The sequence below is a fragment of the Pelophylax lessonae genome (genome assembly GCF_965119305.1).
Source record: "Pelophylax lessonae genome assembly, chromosome: 9".
Taxonomy (NCBI): Eukaryota; Metazoa; Chordata; class Amphibia; order Anura; family Ranidae; genus Pelophylax; species Pelophylax lessonae.
The window spans coordinates 45,323,052-45,344,352 of record NC_138776.1 but is presented as its reverse complement, the minus strand read 5'-3'; the positions used below and the strand labels follow the sequence as shown (position 1 = coordinate 45,344,352).

The 21,301-nt window shown below is 43.0% G+C and overlaps 1 protein-coding gene across 3 annotated transcripts in view; it reads right to left on the bottom strand.

The window, feature by feature from the left end:
- Window positions 1-21,301, bottom strand: part of RBM20 (RNA binding motif protein 20) — a 407,155-nt gene that overhangs the window by 159,136 nt on the left and 226,718 nt on the right. Inside the window, exon 1 of one of the 3 annotated variants that reach the window (XM_082269246.1) lies at window positions 5,125-5,389. The exons of the other annotated variants lie outside the window; for them this stretch is intronic. The gene's annotated coding sequence lies outside the window, so the exon portion shown is untranslated. Of the gene's footprint in view, window positions 1-5,124; window positions 5,390-21,301 lie in introns of those variants that run through there. 3 annotated transcript variants of the gene reach the window in all.

Here is a 21,301-nt window from a genome sequence, read left to right as displayed (position 1 = left end):
TATCTCACTTGCAAAGGTTATTTATGATAAGATAATTGATTAGATTCAGAAATCTAAGCCTGACACTGACCTATAACTTAAGGCCCGTACACACAATAAGAAAACCTGAAGGAAAATTTCGTCCGACGACCGATCTGCTGATTTTTGGATTGTCAGTATGGTGCTTTCGATAGCCGACTCCGACTTTTCGGCCAAAAAAATCCTGATCTGCAGGCTATAAAGTTTTTGTCGTCGGTAATACAATGTCCGATTTTCATCTCATTAGTACAGATTTAGACGGAAAAAAAATCTTAAGAGCAAGACTAGGCATGCTCAGAGACGAAAGAACACATACAAAGCAATCCAACACATGACATCACTTCTGAAGTAGAATTCTGTTGTACGCGAAAATTTGTATGAAAATAACCTCTTCACTTTCCACATCAGACTAGCATGCCACAAAAAACGGACGACAGATCGTTCGATAATCTGATCGTGTGTACGGGGCTTTAAACTTTAACCATAATTTACCCTGTAACCTAGACCCCCTTGAATTTGACCACCACCCTTTATATTATCATATCAATTCTCATTATCAATTGAACCAGTGCGGCACTACTAACAACAGTTTTTTTCATCAACAAAATTTAATGTATCAAAAAAGTTGTGTTTGTACTCCATACAAATGTTCCAGATATTTCACAGGGATCAACTGCTATAACATCTATGTTTACAAAATACATATGTACACTTTTGTGTTTGAATCCTGTGATGATGGATGGACTGCTACCTTCAATGCTTTCTTACTACTAAAATGATACTACAAAAATCATAATTTCCAAAACTGCTGTTACTGTTCTACACAATTGGTAGTGGTGTCTCCGGTTTACCTGCTTCAGTTGTTAATTTCCCAAATAATGTTTGAAACTTGTCAATTGTAAAAATGTCACATTGCAGACATCTCTTAGGTATATTTAGCTGAAAAGCTGGTTCTAAATATATATGTGGTATGTTGCATTTTAGAAATTCATTATATTTATAATTTCATAAGAGCAGAACAATATAACAAGCTTAATTATAAACAAAATATTTTCTTTATTTGCTTTTTTTTAACACTCTTTATTTTAAGATTTTTACATACAGATAAGAATGCTGAAAGAACCTATACAGAGTTCAGCATAAACCATTTTAAAGGCAATATGACAAAATAGACTAAACAGAAAACCATCCTGTCTATAGAATATATAATCGCTCGTCACGGTCAAAGCCCAAATAGCAAGCTAAAGAGCGCATGCATTCCTTCTGCATTTTTTACCAATATACTAATAGACAAATTTTCAACATGGCACCAAACTGAGAAGGCCAAGTCGTCAATAGAGAAAAAAGATATAAAACCAGCAAGGAGAAGGATGGAGGGGGGATTAAAAAAAAAAAAAGCTGGGGAGGAGAATAAGGGAAGGGGGGAGAGGGATTGGAGGAGGGAAAATGGGTAAATCTCACTCCCCCAAATGCATGATCAATGCATGTTTTCTTGAACAGGTAAAGTGAGTCCAATAGAACCACCTATGGCTGGAGTTTTCTTTAATTCTAATGGGAGAGCTGTTTAGATCTCTAGGAATAATTAGTTACAATTTTGTCTAGAGACCCAGAAGCTGAAGAGCTACTAATATGTAAATTAGCTGAAGACCAGACATCTGTGATAATTTATTCTCTGCGCCTGCTTTGTTTCAAATTCTCAGGGTATCAGTGGGAGGTGTATTGTGTCACCATTAAGTGATTGTAACTGACACATGAAACATGATTGGTTTGGTTTAAAAAACAGGACTTTTTGATTATTTATTGAGACCTGCTCAGAAGAAGCATGCCATCATAGCAGTACACCAACTAAAAAAGCATTTCATATGCTGAATACAACTTAGGAAAAAATGTGACCCTTTCTGAACAAACCAGCAAGTCTGCGTTTTTTTTTTTAAATGTCAGGTATTTGTGTTTTTAAATGTCAGGTATTTGTGTTTTTAAATGTCAGGTATTTGTGTTTTTAAATGTCAGGTATTTGTGTTGTTAAATGCCTTTCTTTCGTTAGATTGTCACTTAGAAATGTATTTAATATACAGCGGCCATTTTTGTTTTGCTTGTTTAACAAGTGTTTGTGTGTGTTTTATGAAAGGGCCATAAAATTATTAGTAATCCCCAAATTAGGGAATCCAGCTTACTTCGAAAATAAACTAATTTCTGAATTTTAGTAGAACAATTTAAGCTTCAACAGACCTGGAAACAAGTCTAAGAAATGTCACGGGTTACACATCATTTACTATATGCAGAGATGTCAGCATGATAGACTGTTGAAAGGAAACACTGGTCCGTAAATCTGCTCCACCTTATAAAGACTGACCTCACTAATAAAAGTAAAATAGTTCTAGTCTGACAATATTTATTTCTGGAAATTAGTTTTCAAGTGCACTACAAGCATTAACTGGTATAGCGGAAAATATACATACTCTTTATATTTCCAACACCATATACCCATGATATCAGTTCACACCACAGAATTATCTTATTTGTTCTTTCACCATAGACACTTTTGGATCCAAAATAAGAAAATAAATATAATCCTGAGATGGTTGTGATGTACTCTATGTTATAGAACACCTGAGCAGGCGCTGATTACTATGAGCACATGAAACCTTACCACGTTATTTCTAATTACACTTTACTTTCTATTGGCATAGAATAAAATACTTCTATGACTACTACAAATAATATTAATAATAATAATAATAAATACCTGTTTCTATGTACTTTATATATTAAGGATGTGTTGAAGAATACATTCTAATACAGAATACATACTAACATATTAACACAGTAGAACTGAGTTCATTGTTACCAGGTAAGTTGTGGTTTACTAAACTGCATCCATTTTAAACTGGATCAGAAGCAAGTGAAATTTCTCCGTTTGCACATAAAGAAAAGCAATCCTAATGCTAGATCACAGTGATCTTGGGCAGACTGAGACAATATAAAGCTCACTTTTACACTGAAGCTGTACACCAAAACTGTCTGTTTTGGTGTTGTTTATTTAAAGCTCTGACTGCAATAGAAAGCTTCATAGAGGTTGATTTACTAAAGTCAAATAGGCTGTTCACTTTGCAAGGGAAGTTGCACTTTGAATGTTCCCCACAGCTTAGTGAATGCGTGGGAAGTTTCAAATTAGCACTTCTAAGGCTCATTAAAGCCTCCATAATAGCTGCCATTTAACCATCTCTCTACTCCCACCCAGTAGGGGAAAAATATTGTTTAAATGTATGTATCCTCTCTTGCCTGGCTGTTGAAGGTAAAATCTGGATTCCCCATGCTGCTGTATAATTTTGATCCATTAGTGAACAATCTGTGGAAATTGCAGGTTGTGAGCAACAAGTCACTGGGTGGGTTTTGGAAATCTACTAATGTAAAAGCCATCAAACCTCTAAGCTCAGGTACTTTACACTTGATCCCTGAATACACATAAGCAGCAAACAGCTGTACAATCACCAAATGGGTCTGTTTATTTTCACAGTTTGAAAACTCACAGCCCACACTTGCTGTTCATTGAGAACAACAAATGATTATAACTTCATCCATTCCCTAAATGATCTTGTACTCTGCATTCTTTTCCTGATCAATTACTAGAATATTGTTTTCCTAAATAATTTCACTATATTGCTAAATTTCATGCTGAAAAGCAGCCACTTCACTAATTTTTATTGCCGTATAAAAATTGCTATTTCTGTTGTTTTAGAAACCTCAACACAAGTCCTTTTTTTTATGTTCAGAAACCCTCATAATTTGTAGCCATAATTTCTAATTATGCATGCAATGTCATCCTTCCAACACTTTCAGTATATAATATTCTCAGTTTATTGCGTATGACTAATGTATACATACAGTGTGCTGTTGTGCTGGGATGATATCCATAGCTATGTGCTTTTATGGAAACCCCCGACCTACCTGCCTCGCATCCATGTTTGTATTTACCTCTGGATTCAGGCAAGACTCAGTGTAACGATCACATCGCAGGTACTGACAATACCATAACTGAAGGGCAGCTTTCTGAAACAAGTTTACTGTATCGGCCAGGGGCAATGATCCTTTTAACAAGATATTTTATTCGCGTCCCTGGTGACCTTGGTACCCACAACTAGCCTCAAACTAACCTTCCAGACTTTCCCCCAGCATTCATGAGGCATGTAAGGTCAGGACAAGATCATCCAGCTGAACCAAAAATATTTTCTTGGTATGTAAAGGGTTTTTATAAGGTGGAAGAAGGGAGCATTTTCCAGTTAAAGACATTAGAGAACAAGGTAATCTTAGACAGCTTGGGAAAAAGATTCACATAGCAAGTAAAAATTTTTCAATGATTCATATAACAAGTACAATTTTTTAATGGACAAGTAAAAACATTTTAATTGGATCTTAGCAGATGACTGTCAATAGCAAATATTTGTATATAATCCTCAGATAAACACTGTTCAAACCAGTGTCTAATGCAAGCAATGCATTATCTTATGCGATAGATACAAGACATGCTAGCAATAACTGGAAAAGCCATAACAATTGGTGCTGTTAACAGAAGTTACTCAGCACGTGAACATTTTTTCAACCCTTACAGGTTTATTCTTTCAAGATAAGGTAATGAGCATTTTATTGTTCATATGGAAAATAAACAATGTTTTTTTTTTTTTTATTAAAACTGAAGAGTGCAGAATCTGGTGCAGTTGTGCATGGTAGCCAATTGGCTCCTAACTGCAGCACAAAAAAAAAAAAAAACCCCAAAAAAACTGGAAGCTGATTGGTTTCCACACAGAGCTGAACCAGATTTTGCACTCTTCAGTTTTAGTAAATAACCCCCAATATGTACAAAGCAAGTAACATGAAAGACGAAAGTTACTAAAGAAATGAGACCAGAACTAGTCATATCCCTGAGCACATCATAAAGCTGAGCCTTGATACACTATAGAAGTTATTTATTATATTAGTTATTTGGGTAAGCTAGATGGGCCTTTTGGCAGTCAGTATTATTTATAAATATGTAGCATTGTGCAGTAAAATCAGAGTGAAAGCAGCAAGTTACTTCTGAAAGAATGGCAAAGTCGTAGATAATCCTACCTTACTCAAGCAAAAGCGAAAACACCCGAGAGCGGCGTAACCAAGTACGGCGTGAAATTCCTTCCTATTATACGATTTACACTCCTCTCCACAAATAACGCTCATACTGTGCCAGCGGTACACTGTCCCCGTGTTTACAATCCTCTCTTCCATCAAACCGCAGATCTTTTAATGAAAGTGGCGTACAAGGACAGAGGAGGCTGTCACATGTCCTGTGGGATTGTTAAACTTACACACACACACACAATATCGCTTGATGTGTATGCCATATGTTCTCCGTCTCCTTTTGCTCCAGCTACTGACAGCCCCAACTCGCTGGCCTTCCACAGCATGGAGAATGATTCCAGGCATGCTGGCTTCTCCCGTTATAATTGGATGTGTTAAATTCGCAGCCAGCAAAGTAGCCGCTGCAGCCTTCCCTTCCCATGTTGTGTTTTTCTATTTTTAAATACTGCCAAACACCTCACACTTTTCTCAATACAAACAAAGAAGAGAAGCTGATGCAAATGACAAGCGGAGAGCAGACCGAGTTCCCCAGCTGTCCAGGAACGAGAAGTCCCAGCAAGCCAACTAGGTGTGCTGATAATCTTTCCAACGTGCTGGAGTCACAGTTTGGCAGAGTGTATCTAACATTATTCTGCATACACAAAAAAACCCTCAGAAAATATTCCATGTTCCATGAATGTTGAGTTTTTATTGTGCTGGAAACTGCTGGCTTTCCAAAATTCACATCCAGTGACATCAGCCACATCTTCAGTGGAAAGAATGTAGTCTGAGGATTTCCCATTTCAGTCACTGTGGTTGATAACGAGACCCTGATTTGTAAATTTCTTGCCAAGAAGAAACAAAAACAGTTGTTACACTCCAAACAAACCATGAATTCCAACAAAGAAATCATTTATGTCATAATTCCAAAAAAAGTTTCCAAATATCCGACCCAACAATTTTTTACAGTTACAAACATGAAACCAAATACTATCACAGTTATGCATTCTCCGCATTTTAAAATGCCTTTTTTTAATCAAGTTTAAACAAGCTATCTGAAAGTTATTTTAATCAGATTAGTTCTTATAATGAAAACAAAAGTATAAAACTCCGCGCTATAGGATATATTGGATGGATGAGTAGGCTGCAGCCTCCCAGAATATAGTCAAGGACTATGGAAATGAAAGGTAAAAGTATGGGAATGGCGCTGCCTACTAAAAGTATGTATATGTCGAGACAGGAAAATATGTATAGGTATGTACAATACACAAATAAATATCAATGTGACATAAAAAATTATAAATAAATGGTGATCATAAATACAGCTAAAAACTGAATAAGATGTGACAAAAAGTGCAAACCTAATAAGGTGTAAACTTAAAAAAAGGTGATAAAAATGCCTATGTGCATAAAACAATAAATAATGCAGGTATGATAAAGATAAATAATGTACCAAATAATCAATAATTGAAGTGATTAGTGCACATTCAGTGGAATCAATAAATAATAAATCAATGAGGATGAAATAAATGCAAACGTAAATGATGCAGCAATTGATCAATAAATAAAGTGACCAGTGCAATTGCAATGAAATAAAATATATAAAGTGACTCAGTGACAGCAAGAAACGATGCTGTATATAACAAATATAGGTGATAAATAAAAATGAACTATGGCGATCCAATAGTTAAGGTGAGCAAATTAGTCCATATAATAAACAGAAATCTTCATATGGGTGAATTGAATAAAACCCCGTGGTGGGTGGTAGGTGGTAGGTGAGGTGCTCCGTGCCCCTATAATAGGTAGCCCACTCACCAGAGATACCCACCCCACACAGTGGTAAAGAGCGGGTATATAAGTAGTGGAATGGGTCCCTCTGATGGATCCTGGCCCTATCCGGGGGTCCTAGGATAGGAATGTGTCAAGGATGCCCAGTAAGGCTCCGGAATGGTTCCCACAGGGATGCCCAGGTATCGGGGAGGTCCGCTCACATGTGGTGTGAAATGCTCCAATAACAGCCAGGTATACCGAGATATGGTGTGGCAGATGGATCATATGGGGCAAAAAAGGGCCAATAGTGTGATACCGTTTAAGTATTCTATTCATGTAAATGCATAAAAGATGGATACTCAAAATTTTCCAATACAAACGCGCGTGTAACAGGTAATGGAACGCAATGCGTTCCACTCAATAGCCGGAACCAGAAGTGATGCGATGGCGCTGTACGCGTTTCGTCATCCAACGTCTTCAGCAGCCTGCATCCTTGACACATTCCTATCCTAGGACCCCCAGAGAGGACCAGGATCCATCAGAGGGACCCATTCCACTACTTATATACCCACTCTTTACCCCTGTGTGGGGTGGGTATCTCTGGTGAGTGGGTTACCTATTATAGGGGCGCGGAGCACCTCACCTACCATCCACCACTGGGTTTTATTCAATTCACCCATATGAAGATTTCTGTTTATTATATGGACTAATTTGCTCACCTTAACTATTGGATCACCATAGCTCATTTTTATTTATCACTAGTGTTGAGCGAACACGGACTGTATTATTCGTGTTCGTACCGAATAATTGGATTTTTTTTACCCGAACACGGACACGGACACTTTACTGTATGTTCGGGTAAAAATCCGTGTTCGGTCGTTTTATTTCCGGGTTTTGCATGCTTTGGCGCTCTTTTCATGGCGGGCTTTCAACAGCCAATCAACAATCGTTTAACTGGTGTGCCTTAAGCCATCCCAGCCATGCCTGCAAATGTCTTAGTAGCTGTGATTGGCCGTCTGAAGCATGTGACCAAGTCTTTATAAGTTCGAGGCAGCCGCCGCAGCAGCGTCATTCTGCTGCTTAGCTAAGGGACAGAGCACACATCAATGTGCTGGCTGCTGATTAGGGAAAGATAGGCAGGAAAAAACCATTTGTGTCCGGATAGAATTGAGGGACAGGTCGGAGTGTTTAGGCAGGGCGAGTTGTAGGCATTTTAGGGATAGAGTCTGCTGAATTATAGGGTCAGTGTCTTCTACAAACTACAATCGATATTGCTGTGTGGGGGGTGGGGTGAATCTGCACTCAATCCTGATCTACGATCTCTTCTCAATCCTGTTAGGGACAGAGTCTGCTGAATTTTAGGGAAACTGTGTTCTACAAACTACAATCGATATTGCTGTGTGGTGTGGGATTGGAGATAGGCAGGTGTCAGTGATCCACATCCATTTTTCTGTGTGTGAGCTGCAGTGAACACAATCTTTTTGGGCTGCAGTGAACACAATCTTTTTGGGCTGCAGTGAACACAATCTTTTTGGGGTGCAGTGAACAAAATCTTTTTGGGGTGCAGTGAACACAATCCTTTTTGGTGTGCAGTGAACACAATCTTTGTGGGGTGCAGTGAACAAAATCCTTTGTGGGGTGCAGTGAACACAATCTTTTTGGGGTGCAGTGAACAAAATCCTTTTTGGGGTGCAGTGAACAACATCCTTTTTGGGGTGCAGTGAACACAATCTTTTTGGGGTGCAGTGAACAAAATCCTTTGTGGGGTGCAGTGAACACAATCTTTTTGGGGTGCAGTGAACACAATCTTTTTGGGGTGGAGTGAACAACATCCTTTTTGGGGTGCAGTGAACAAAATCCTTTTTGGGGTGCAGTGAACAAAATCATTTTTGGGGTGCAGTGAACACAATCTTTTTGGGGTGCAGTGAACACAATCTTTGTGGGGTGCAGTGAACACAATCTTTTTGGGGTGGAGTGAACAACATCCTTTTTGGGGTGCAGTGAACAACATCCTTTTTGGGGTGCAGTGAACACAATCTTTTTGGGGTGCAGTGAACACAATCTTTGTGGGGTACAGTGAACAGAATCTTTGTGGGGTGCAGTGAACACAATCTTTGGGGGGTACAGTGAACACAATCTTTTTGGGGTGCAGTGAACACAATCTTTGTGGGGTGCAGTGAACACAATCTTTTTGGGGTGGAGTGAACAAAATCATTTTTGGGGTGCAGTGAACAACATCCTTTTTGGGGTGCAGTGATCAAAATCCTTTTTGGGGTGCAGTGAACACAATCTTTTTGGGGTGCAGTGAACAAAATCCTTTGTGGGGTGCAGTGAACAGAATCTTTGTGGGGTGCAGTGAACACAATCTTTGGGGGGGTACAGTGAACACAATCTTTTTGGGGTGCAGTGAACACAATCTTTGTGGGGTACAGTGAACAGAATCTTTGTGGGGTGCAGTGAACACAATCTTTGGGGGGTACAGTGAACACAATCTTTTTGGGGTGCAGTGAACACAATCTTTGGGGGGTACAGTGAACACAATCTTTTTGGGGTGCAGTGAACACAATCTTTGTGGGGTGCAGTGAACACAATCTTTGGGGGGGTACAGTGAACACAATCTTTTTGGGGTGCAGTGAACAACATCCTTTTAGGGTGCAGTGAACACAATCTTTGTGGGGTGCAGTGAACAACATCCTTTTAGGGTGCAGTGAACACAATCTTTGTGGGGTACAGTGAACAGAATCTTTGTGGGGTGCAGTGAACACAATCTTTGGGGGGTACAGTGAACACAATCTTTGTGAGGTGCAGTGAACACAATCTTTGTGGGGTGCAGTGAACACAATCATTGTGGGGTGCAGTGAACTCAATCTTTGTGGGGTACAGTGAACACAATCTCATACTTCTGAAGATTTGAGGGTGCTGCCTGTTCCATACTCCCCCTACTCCTCATCTAGCCTTTTAGGGGTACAAACAATAGTAATTGGGGCCTAGTGTGGTTGTGTACGTGTGATATACATACACTTTTTTTGGATCATATTTTCTATTCCGCTATTTAATCAAAAACCTTTGGGGATCAGTTAAATTGGGGGATAGTCTGTGTTGGTACGTGTGAGAGAGATCCACCTTTCCAAGTTGTTGGGGTTCATCTCATACTTCTGAAGGTTTGAGGGTGCTGCCTGTTCCATACTCCCCCTACTCCTAGCCTTTTAGGGGCACAAACAATAGTAATTGGGGCCTAGTGTGGTTGTGTACGTGTGATATACATACACTTTTTTTGGATCATATTTTCTATTCCGCTATTTAATCAAAAACCTTTGGGGATCAGTTAAATTGGGGGATAGTCTGTGTTGGTACGTGTGAGAGAGATCCACCTTTCCAAGTTGTTGGGGTTCATCTCATACTTCTGAAGGTTTGAGGGTGCTGCCTGTTCCATACCCCCCCTACTCCTCATCTAGCCTTTTAGGGGTACAAACAATAGTAATTGGGGCCTAGTGTGGTTGTGTACGTGTGATATACATACACTTTTTTTGGATCATATTTTCTATTCCGCTATTTAATCAAAAACCTTTGGGGATCAGTTAAATTGGGGGATAGTCTGTGTTGGTACGTGTGAGAGAGATCCACCTTTCCAAGTTGTTGGGGTTCATCTCATACTTCTGAAGGTTTGAGGGTGCTGCCTGTTCCATACCCCCCCTACTCCTCATCTAGCCTTTTAGGGGTACAAACAATAGTAATTGGGGCCTAGTGTGGTTGTGTACGTGTGATATACATACACTTTTTTTGGATCATATTTTCTATTCCGCTATTTAATCAAAAACCTTTGGGGATCAGTTAAATTGGGGGATAGTCTGTGTTGGTACGTGTGAGAGAGATCCACCTTTCCAAGTTGTTGGGGTTCATCTCATACTTCTGAAGGTTTGAGGGTGCTGCCTGTTCCATACCCCCCCTACTCCTCATCTAGCCTTTTAGGGGTACAAACAATAGTAATTGGGGCCTAGTGTGGTTGTGTACGTGTGATATACATACACTTTTTTTGGATCATATTTTCTATTCCGCTATTTAATCAAAAACCTTTGGGGATCAGTTAAATTGGGGGATAGTCTGTGTTGGTACGTGTGAGAGAGATCCACCTTTCCAAGTTGTTGGGGTTCATCTCATACTTCTGAAGGTTTGAGGGTGCTGCCTGTTCCATACTCCCCCTACTCCTCATCTAGCCTTTTAGGGGTACAAACAATAGTAATTGGGGCCCAGTGTGGTTGTGTACGTGTGATATACATACACTTTTTTTGGATCATATTTTCTATTCCGCTATTTAATTTAACTGGGCCTCCATGCGAGACCTGTGTGCCTTGTTGCGCTGTTTTGAGTACTCCACCAACATGGCCAGTGGCAATGACGCCGTTCTCAGCTTAACTATCCCACTTCTATGCCTCCTTGAAAAAACAATTCGGGCGATGATGGAAGAGGATGTGGCACAGGATGAGGAGGAGGAGGAGGATGAAGAGGTAACATTTCCAAGGCTTTCAGGGCAGTCATTCGCAAGGGGCTCCGAGGGTGGGTTCCTGCACACGCAAACGCCAGGGACGCAATTGTCCAGCAGGGGCACAGTTCTGGAGGATGAGGAGGATGAGGAGGAGGAGGAGCTGGAGGAGGAGATGGAACCATGTTCACAGCAGGGTGGCACCCAGGCCAGCTCATGGCCATCACTGGTGCGTGGCTGGGGGGATACAGAGGACACGGACGATACACCTCCCACAGAGGACAGCCTTTCGTTGCCTCTGGGCAGCCTGGCACACATGAGCGATTACATGCTGCAGTGTATCCACAACGACCGCCGAGTTGCCCACATTCTAACTTGTGCTGATTACTGGGTGGCCACGCTGCTGGATCCCCGTTACAAGGACAACGTACCGTCCTTAATTCACTCACTGGAGCGCGATCGCAAGATGCGCGAGTACAAGCGCACGCTGGTAGACGCCATGCTGCTGGCATTCCCATCTGACAGCGGGGCCACAGTGGAAGCACAAGGTAGAGGAGGAGGAGGAGGAGGTCGCCAACGCAACCAGGGCACCGCCAGCACCTCAGAAGGCAGGGTTAGCATGGCCGAAATGTGGAAAAGCTTTGTCAGCACGCCACAACAAACAGCAGCACCAGCAGCTCAGATGGAACGTCTTAGCAGGAGGCAGCATTTTACCAACATGGTGGAGCAGTATGTGTGCACACGCCTACATGTAGTGAATGACGGGTCTGCCCCCTTCAACTTCTGGGTCTCCAAATTGGGCACATGGCCTGAGCTTGCCCTTTACGCCTTGGAGGTGCTGGCGTGCCCTGCAGCCAGTGTATTATCTGAACGGGTATTTAGCACGGCTGGGGGCGTTATAACAGACAAGCGCAGCCGCCTGTCCAGAGACAATGTGGACAAGCTCACGTTCATTAAAATGAACCAGGCATGGATCCCACGGGACTTTTCCGTACCTTATGCAGAATAGCAATGGATACCGACCTTACCCACCCATTGTTCCATTTTTGCTCTTTCTCACTCTTTTGGGGTGTACCCTCATTTAAAATTTTTGAAAAGAAGCAGTGTTGGCTACCTCGTCCTCCTCCTCAGGGCCAGATTAATGTAGGGGCTATTGGAGCTGCAGCTCCAGGCCCCTACCTTTTATATAGGCCCCGGGTTGGCCATATTCACTGTTACCGCTCTTCTGTCACTTGTAAACACAGAAGTCTGGCTTCTATGCTCGCTTCCCCAGGCAGCACCCTCAGAACCTCCCCACACAGCGTGAAGGCCGGACAAGGAGGGACAGTTGGCGATGCATGGATGTGTTTATGGGCTTCAGAGACAGCATCCCATGTTGAATTAGGCATGCATGGCTGCACCCTTCCTCCTCTGGGTGCATGGCAAGGCACGGCCCTTAAGGCCCTTCAAAATCCTCAGCACCAAGCCCATGATGCTGTTAATCCGGCCCTGGTCCTCCTCCACCGCCGCTTCCACCTACACCGCCCATAGGTGTGCGCAGCCTATTGCATTAAGGTGTGCACCCCAAAGTTGAAATACACATGCATGTGTTTGCCAGCAGGGAGAGTAATGTATCGGGGCCATGTACCTGTAGGCAAGGAGAAATAGAGCAGAGCAGGTCCCAGGGAGATCTTTCCCATCTCCTCACTGGCAATGCTATGTGCCCTAGGTGATTAGGGTGTGCCCAGGCACACCCAGCACACCCTGTGCGCACGCCTATGTCACCGCCACATCCACCACCACCTCAACCTCCCTCCTACTCCATATGGGCCTTGTCCTTCAGAGATGAAGAAGAACATTGTTTTATTTTTCTGTTTTTTTTTGTTGTTTTAAGTTATTTCCCTATCCACATTTGTTTGCAGAGCACTTGCCATGCTCTTAATTACGTTTTGCTGCCATTTGCAGCACTCTAGCCCTTTCCTTTGGTGTTTTAGAGCCATTTTAGTGCCTTAAAGTTCGGGTCCCCATTGACTTCAATGGGGTTCGGTGTCCGGGAAAAGTTCGGTAAAAGTCCGGGACACGGACCCGGACTTTTTTTTAAAGTTCGGTCGAACCCGTCGAACACGGACATCTAGGTGTCCGCTCAACCCTATTTATCACCTATATTTGTTATATACAGCATAGTTTCTTGCTGTCACTGAGTCACTTTATATATTTTATTTCATTGCAATTGCACTGGTCACTTTATTTATTGATCAATTGCGGCATAATTTACGTTTTCATTTATTTCGTCCTCATTGATTTATTATTTATTGATTCCACTGAATGTGTACTAATCACTTCAATTATTGATTATTTGGTACATTATTTATCTTTATCATACCTGCATTATTTATTGTTTTATGCACATAGGCACTTTTATCACCTTTTTTAAGTTTACACCTTATTGGGTTTGCACTTTGTGTCACATCTTATTTAGTTTTTAGCTGTATTTATGATCATCATTTATTTATCATGTTTTATGTCACATTGATATTTATTTGTGTATTGTACATACCTATACATATTTTCCTGTCTCGACATATACATACTTTTAGTAGGCAGCGCCATTTCCATATTTTACCTTTTAGTTCTTATAATGAACACAAGATATTTCTGTTAAAACTGAACCGATATAAAAGATAAATGCAGCTCTGAAATCATTAAAGTGGAGTCCCCCCCCCCCCCCCCCCCCAAAAAAAAAATTCTTGAATCAGCTCTTGGGTGCTGGCGCCGCCATCTTGGTTAAGAGAAACCGACAGTGAAGCCTTGCGGCTTCACAGCAGGTTTCCTACTGCACATGCGTGAATCGCGCTGCGCTATTTGAATGGCACGGGGGGAAGGAGGGGGGCCAAACTTCTGGCTCACTTCACTACGGCAAACTGAGCCAGGAGTGGGAACTTGTAAAAACCAGGTACCTGCTCCCCCCCCCCCCCCCCACGAATATTGCCAAATGTAGCAACAGAGGGGGGAGAGGAGGCAGACAAGCAGAGCTTCCCCTTTTGGATGGAACTCTGCTTTAATATGTTCTTAAATATATTTGTTTTATGCACAAATAACCAGAATTTCACTTGGTATGAGCCTCTTGAAAGGAGTTGGGCCAAAGCTCTTTTCGTTCTACTTTTATAGGTCACAGGAGTGCAGATTGTTTTGCACTCCTGTGATCTGTTTTCATCTGACAGCGGGCTAAAGTTTGTCATCAGATGATGTCACTCAGCCAGTCCAGGTGTTGGATCGATCGATCCCAACTGTACAGTTGGGATCCACCCAGATGCCTGGACTGGCAGCTGGCTCAGCCTCTCAGTGAGTCGCTGGGAGACCGAGCTAGCAGCTTCTGCCCCCTCCACAGTCTGAGTCCTCCACAGTTTGGCGTCTCAGTGAGTACTGGAGGGGCAGAGCAGAGAGCCGCTGACTGACAGTTACCATCTCTCTGCTCACAGAAGACCGAGAAGTGAGCAATCAGCGGTCTTTGATCAGTGCTGCAGACATCTAGGTAAGTATGATTTTTTCAATATTTTCCAATCCCAAACTTCTCTTTGAAGTCTTAGTTCAGCAGAGCTCAGACTTGTAAAGGGAGAAGCAGCATAAGGAGCTAATCAGTTGTGCTGCAATGCAGGGAGCTTGCTGATGGGAGGGGAATGCAGAGTGATAGAAAGATTAACTGCTGCTTCTCCATTTACTGTCCAGTACCAGAGTGGGGTGGAGAGGAGATCTATAACTAAAAGGGAACCTACAGCAGCGAAGAAGGATTTTTATGGCCATCCAGTCCTGAAGTTTACACAGTTCTGCCACACAGCACAGCCATACCTGGCAGGGTAAAAGATCTGCTTTCTTTCCCTGCTACAGTCAAGTAACACTTACAGGTCTTTTCATTCCCCAGCCTGTGCTTGGACATGGAAGGAGAAGTAGCAGTCTACTGATCTCTCCTCCTATCAATATGCTTATTGTACTGCATCATAATTTATTGGCTCATTGTGCTGCTTCTCTCGCATAGTTTGAGCTCTGCTGCATAGGGACAGCAAAGGGGTTTACAGTAACCCCCCCCTCCATCGCGGGGGTTACGTTCCAGACCGACCCACCCGCGAAAAGTGAAAATCTGCAAAATAGAAATACCCTATTTAAATACACCCTAGGTGTACGATAATTTTAAAAGCATTTCAAGGTCTTTAAACACACTTTTAAAACAATAGAAACACATTTAAACACATAAAAGATATTGAGAGAGAGCAAGAGCAATGGAAACACACAAAAATATTGTACAAACAGTATAAAAAATAGAGTATGTACATACTCAGAAGCAAAGAAGACGACAATGATGATGAAGAAGCTGTGCAGTACGATGATGATGATTAGTTGCGCTGCACAGCAAATAAGAGCAGCTACTGTTCTTCTGAAGGCGCCTCTTCAGCAGGCACTTCTTCAGGTGTAGGTGGGTCATCTTCTTGCTGCTCCAGAACCTCCACTTTTACGTCAGTGGCTGTGGAGGTACTTGGGGGGGGTGTGGCCTTCTTCTGTCTTGTGAAGGACATAGTTATGGGCAGTTGCTCAGCGAGTTTCTTCTTTTGGGCGAGGAGGTTCCTGTACACCTGGATGGCTCCATCAATGCTGTTTTGGAACTGCAGTGAACGAACCATGTCAGGATCCCACTCAGCTAACATGCGTTTCAGGTCATTGGCCGTACGCATGACCCTCCAGAGGCGCTCAATTGACAAGCCTTCATCTTCTTCCTTCTCCCATTCCTCTTCACTCATTGACTTGGTGAGTTCTGACAGATCCTCATCGGTTAGTGGAGCTAAATGGGTTTCAGTTAGGTCATTGACATTGTCCTGGGTCATATCCTGAAAACCCACACCTCCTAGCAACTTCGCCAGCCTTGTCCACAGCCGAATAGTGAACTTCGTCAGGAGAGAAACCTTTATAATTGTGATAAATTTCTGGCCAAGGCCTCTTCCAACAGGCTTGCAGGGTCTCCTTCTTCATCTCCTTGAGGGTCTTTTGTATGTTCTCCAGACAGGTTGCAATGGTGTAATTATGCCTGTAGTCCTTCAAATTGAAATTCACGGATTCGACAAGATGAGTCAAGGAGTTGCGAGTGTACAGCCCATTGAATGCTCGTATCACACCCTGGTCCATGGGCTGAATTATAGAAGTGGTGTTGGGTGGAAGGAACTCAACTTGCACTCCTTCATATGATAGCTCAATGGGTGGCCTCCTGCATTATCCATCAGCAGAAGCACCTTAAACAAAAGGCCAAGTTCGGCAAGGTAGACCTTGACGGCTGGGATGAAACAATCATGGAACCATTCAGTTGTGAGGCGTTTAGTCACCCAAGCCTTAGGGTTATGCATCCAATGGACTAGTAGCTGGTTTTTAGTTTAATGCTTCAGTGCTCTGGGGTTCTTGGCCTTGTAGATCAAGGCTGGCTTGATCATAAACCCAGCAGCATTTCCACAAGTAACCAAGGTTACTCTGTCCTTATAAGCCTTAAATCCAGGGGCTCGGGCTTCCTCCTTCATGATGTAGGTCCGTTTCGACATTCTCTTCCAAAAGTCGGTCTCATCCATATTAAAGATTTGCTCTGGTCGATAACCACCCTCCTCGATGATACTCTTGAAGGTCTCGTTGGTGAACAGCGCAGCAGCTTCTTTGTCGGCAGATGCAGCTTCACCTTGCAATGAAACACTTTTCAACTGAAAGCGTTTCTGGAAGCAGTCAAACCATCCCTTGCAGAAAAGCCTCCTGATGAAGATGTAGAAGGCTGAGGATGATCAGGAATGTCGCCGTCTAACTGTTCGGCTTTGGCAGCGCCTCCTTCAGAGACTCTTTGTTTGTCAAAAGTGTCGTACAGCTTCTTTGCCTGAGTCCTGATGGTGTTACCATCCAATGTGATGTTTTTCTTTTGCCAATCTTGGATCCAAAGGGCCAAGGCAGTTGCCCTGATATTCTGTTAATCCTTCTTGAAGTAGCGACTAGCGAACCATTGACTCATTCATACAATAATGGTGTGCTACGGCAGTGTAACTCTGTCCTTCACCACTGACGGTATGAGTGAGCCAGATCTGATGGATCGTTAGCAACACCTTATGTTGACAACTCTGGACTTATCTCGGCTCGGGTTTGGGTGTGGTAAGATTCATCTGTTCATCAATAGGAGAGCTTCCACTATATTCACATGCTCTTTATGTCCACCACACTTTTAAGCTATACCCTTGGAGCCTACACTCCCAGATTTTTTACAACCTCTCCCTCGCTCTTCATATGCAAAGTGTATCATATCAGCATGGTACCCTGAGCATCTGTTACCAATTAAAGTGAGATGGCTTGCAATGAACTTGAATACGGGCACCAAGGAATTGACTTCCACAGATTAACTTTTAGAGCCGGTCCACACTAGCGCGACTTGTCAGGCGACTTGTCAGCCTGACAAGTCGCGCTCCCTCGCGGTCCATTGACCTCTACAGGACCCGTTCTAATAGGAGCGACACAAGTCGATCCGACTTAGAAAAAGGGTCCTGTACTACTTCGGCGTGACCTCGGAGCGACTTGCATAGACTTCCATTATGTGAAGTCCCTGCAAGTCGCTCCGAAGTCGTGGTGCATGGTAATGCACAAGTCGCCCCCGAAGTAGTAAAGAGTCGTGTCGCCCCAGTGTGAACTGGCTCTTATGCCATATATTATGAATGGCCATACCATACTAAGGATTTGGCACTATCAATCAGTCATTTTAGTTAGGCTACTACTGGGCTAAGTGCAATATACAGTCGGCCTAGATTCGAGAGATATTTATCCTTCGCAACTACAATACGGTTATCCTGTGCTGACTGCTACACTGCACATACTCCACTGCATCCGGACGCTATATAGCAAATGCATTGTGATGCCATTCATTGTAATCGACACCAAAATGCACCAAACGCATTTGCACTGTAGCACGCCACAATGCATGGATGTACTATAGTAATATATGGATGTCTGATTTTCAGTGCATTGTGATGCCTTAGTAGTGCATTCAAAATAAATGGGCTGCTTTATTGCAGCACATGATAATGAGTCAAAATCATGGACGTGTTACTACAATGCTTGCAATGCAATAGGTGTCAATGTATGCTAAATGTGAATCAATGCTTTCCATATGCAGAACAAACCAACAGGTTCACTTTATTGCAAACCTCCACAGATTTATATACACTGCTCAAAAAGTTAAAGGAACACTTTAAAAAACTCATCAGATCTCAATGGTGAAAAATATTATGCTGGATATTTTTACTGATATGGACTGGGTAATGTATTAGGAATGAAAGGATGCCACATCGTTTGATGGAAATAAAAATGATCAACCTACAGAGGGCTGAATTCAAAGACACCCCGAAAATCAAAGTGAAAAAATGATGCAGCAGGATAGTTTATTTTGCTGAAATTTCATTGCAGCCCCTCAAAATGGTACTCAGTAGTTTGTATGGCCCCCACGTGCTTGTATGCTTGCCTGACAACGTTGGGGGATGCTCCTAATGAGATGACGGATGGTGTCCTGGGGTATTTCCTCCCAGATCTGGAACAGGGCATCACTAAGCTCCTGAATAGACTGAGGTACAACCAGATGAGGCGGCGTCGAATAGACTGAAACATAATATCCCAGAGGTGTTCTTTTGATTTAGGTCAGGTGGGTGTGGGGGCCATTCTATGGTATCCATTCCTTCATTCTCCATAAATTGGCTGCATACTCTCGCCACATGAGGTCAGGCATGGTCGTGCACCAGGAGGAACCCAGGACCCACTGCACCAGCGTAGAGTCTGACAATATATCCAAGTATTCGCAACAAAGTTGCGGAAAGGGGAATCCGGGCCACAATTCTTCACCGCTTCCCAGTACCTTCTACAGACCTGTAGAGACACAAAAGTTATATAAAATATACCTTTCATGAAGGTCTGTACGGACAGGGTCTCCGCCTTGCTGAACCCCTGCTCGAGGATCATTTTCTTGCCAAAGATTTCCGGGGTCATGTCGGGGATTCTTCCGTCCACCTCCTTCAGCTGCAGCACCACTGTCTGCCTCATCCAGGGTTCCAGGGTAGGAAGCCCGTCTGCGGACCTGGTTGGCCTTGCTGAGCTTGTGGGCTTGATCGGTCACCCTTTCTTTACCGCCGCTGTGTGGACGACCCATCGGTGCCACCTGTCATTGTCCATTAGTGCCGCCTGTCAGTGGCTATCAGTAGTGCTTGTCAGTGCCACCTGTCAGTGCCACCCATTAGTGCCACCTCATCAATGCTCATCAGTGCAGCCTCATCAGTGCTGATCAGTGAAGGAGAAAATCTACTTATTTGCAAAATCTTATAACTAAAAGCTTGTTTTCTGTCTTTTTTGCTTGGCACCAGGCATAATAAATATAGCAACATACACATGCTTGCTTGTGAATAGTGCATTAGATAACTAGAGTATACTGGTTCTTTAATCAGGCTGTAATATCCTTTCATTATCAGGGAATTTTTTTCGTTTTCAACACTGTGATAGTTTTACTGACAGTTAGGCCTCTTGCACTGTGATGTAATAATCAATAGTTTCCTGATATTTATACATAGGATCTTGTTGCCAGAAAGATCCTGAGTTAAAACGAAAACTAAAGTGATACTAATGTTAAAGCTTTTTTTTTTTTTAATTTCGGTGCACCTGGCTCCTCCCCCCTGCTGAGTGCTCAAAGTCAGTCAGCCAATCGGGAGAGAGAGGGAATGGGGCAGAGTGGCAGCACCATGTCTGAATGGACAGACGGAGCTGCAGTTCGGGTGCCCCCATAGCAAGCCAGGATAGCAAGCCGCTTGCTATGGGCCTACCTGTGCATGTTCGCTCCTAAGCCCCTGTAAGATATAAGGACACACAGAGCGTGGCTTATCCCTGCCCCCCCCCCCAGCTTCCTCTTCACTGGCTGTGGTTGAGAGCAGCCAATACCTCCCTGTGTCTGAACAATAAGGAGGGAGAGAACCTGGAGAGCCTCTGCTCTCATGCTCATTTCTGGATCAGGATTGAGCTCAGGTAAGTATAACGGGTGGCTGGGGGGTAGCTGCACACAGAAGGTCAGAAGGTAAAAAAACTTTAGCCTCTAGAACTACTTTAAAAGAGATGTATGGGGGTTTTTATTTTCTGAATCATACTTAACTAGGTGGATGCATTCGTCCCCCTCTGGCTGGTACACTGAGAACTGAGCGATCAAATACTGCTGATCGCTCAGTTTTTAGGGCTCCCTGCCCCCCCCCCCTCCTGCGCTCACTGGTGCGCTGGGCTGTGGAGGGGGTGAAAGCAGCCGACTCAGGCTCTCAGCAGCTCGCTGAAAGGCTGAGCTGGAAGCCGGTCCAGGCATGTGGGCTGATCCCGACTTCAATGTCAAGATCTTGCCCAAGCCTGGACTGGCTCTGTGACTTTAGCCGACAGCTCAAACGGGTCACAGGATTGCAGAACGAGCTTTGGCTGTACTTCTCCATTAAGTTCTGTAAGTATACACAAATACAAGCATGTAAACATACGTACACATATACATGCATACAATTCTTCTTCACCCTCTTCTAGCTGCCAGTGCTTCAATTTACAGCATTGAGCCATCACTTTTTAAATGGCTGAGTAGGTAGTTTCAAATTGACAAGCAAGTCTCCTTTCAAACTCCATCCACAGTGCTGTCTTTTTAGCTAGCTCATAGTGCTCTACAAATTGTCATGTTTTACGTTTTAAAGGAGTTGTAAAGGCTTTTATCTTAATCCATTCTATGCATTAAGATAAAAGAACATCTGTGTGTAGCAGCCTCCCCAGCACCCCTTAATACTCACCTGAACTTGATCTCTGTCCAGTGATGTCCACAAGTCCCTTGGCTGTCAGGGACTCTCCCTTCTGATTGTCTGAGACACAGCAGTGGCGCCATTGACTTCCATGGCTGTCAATCAA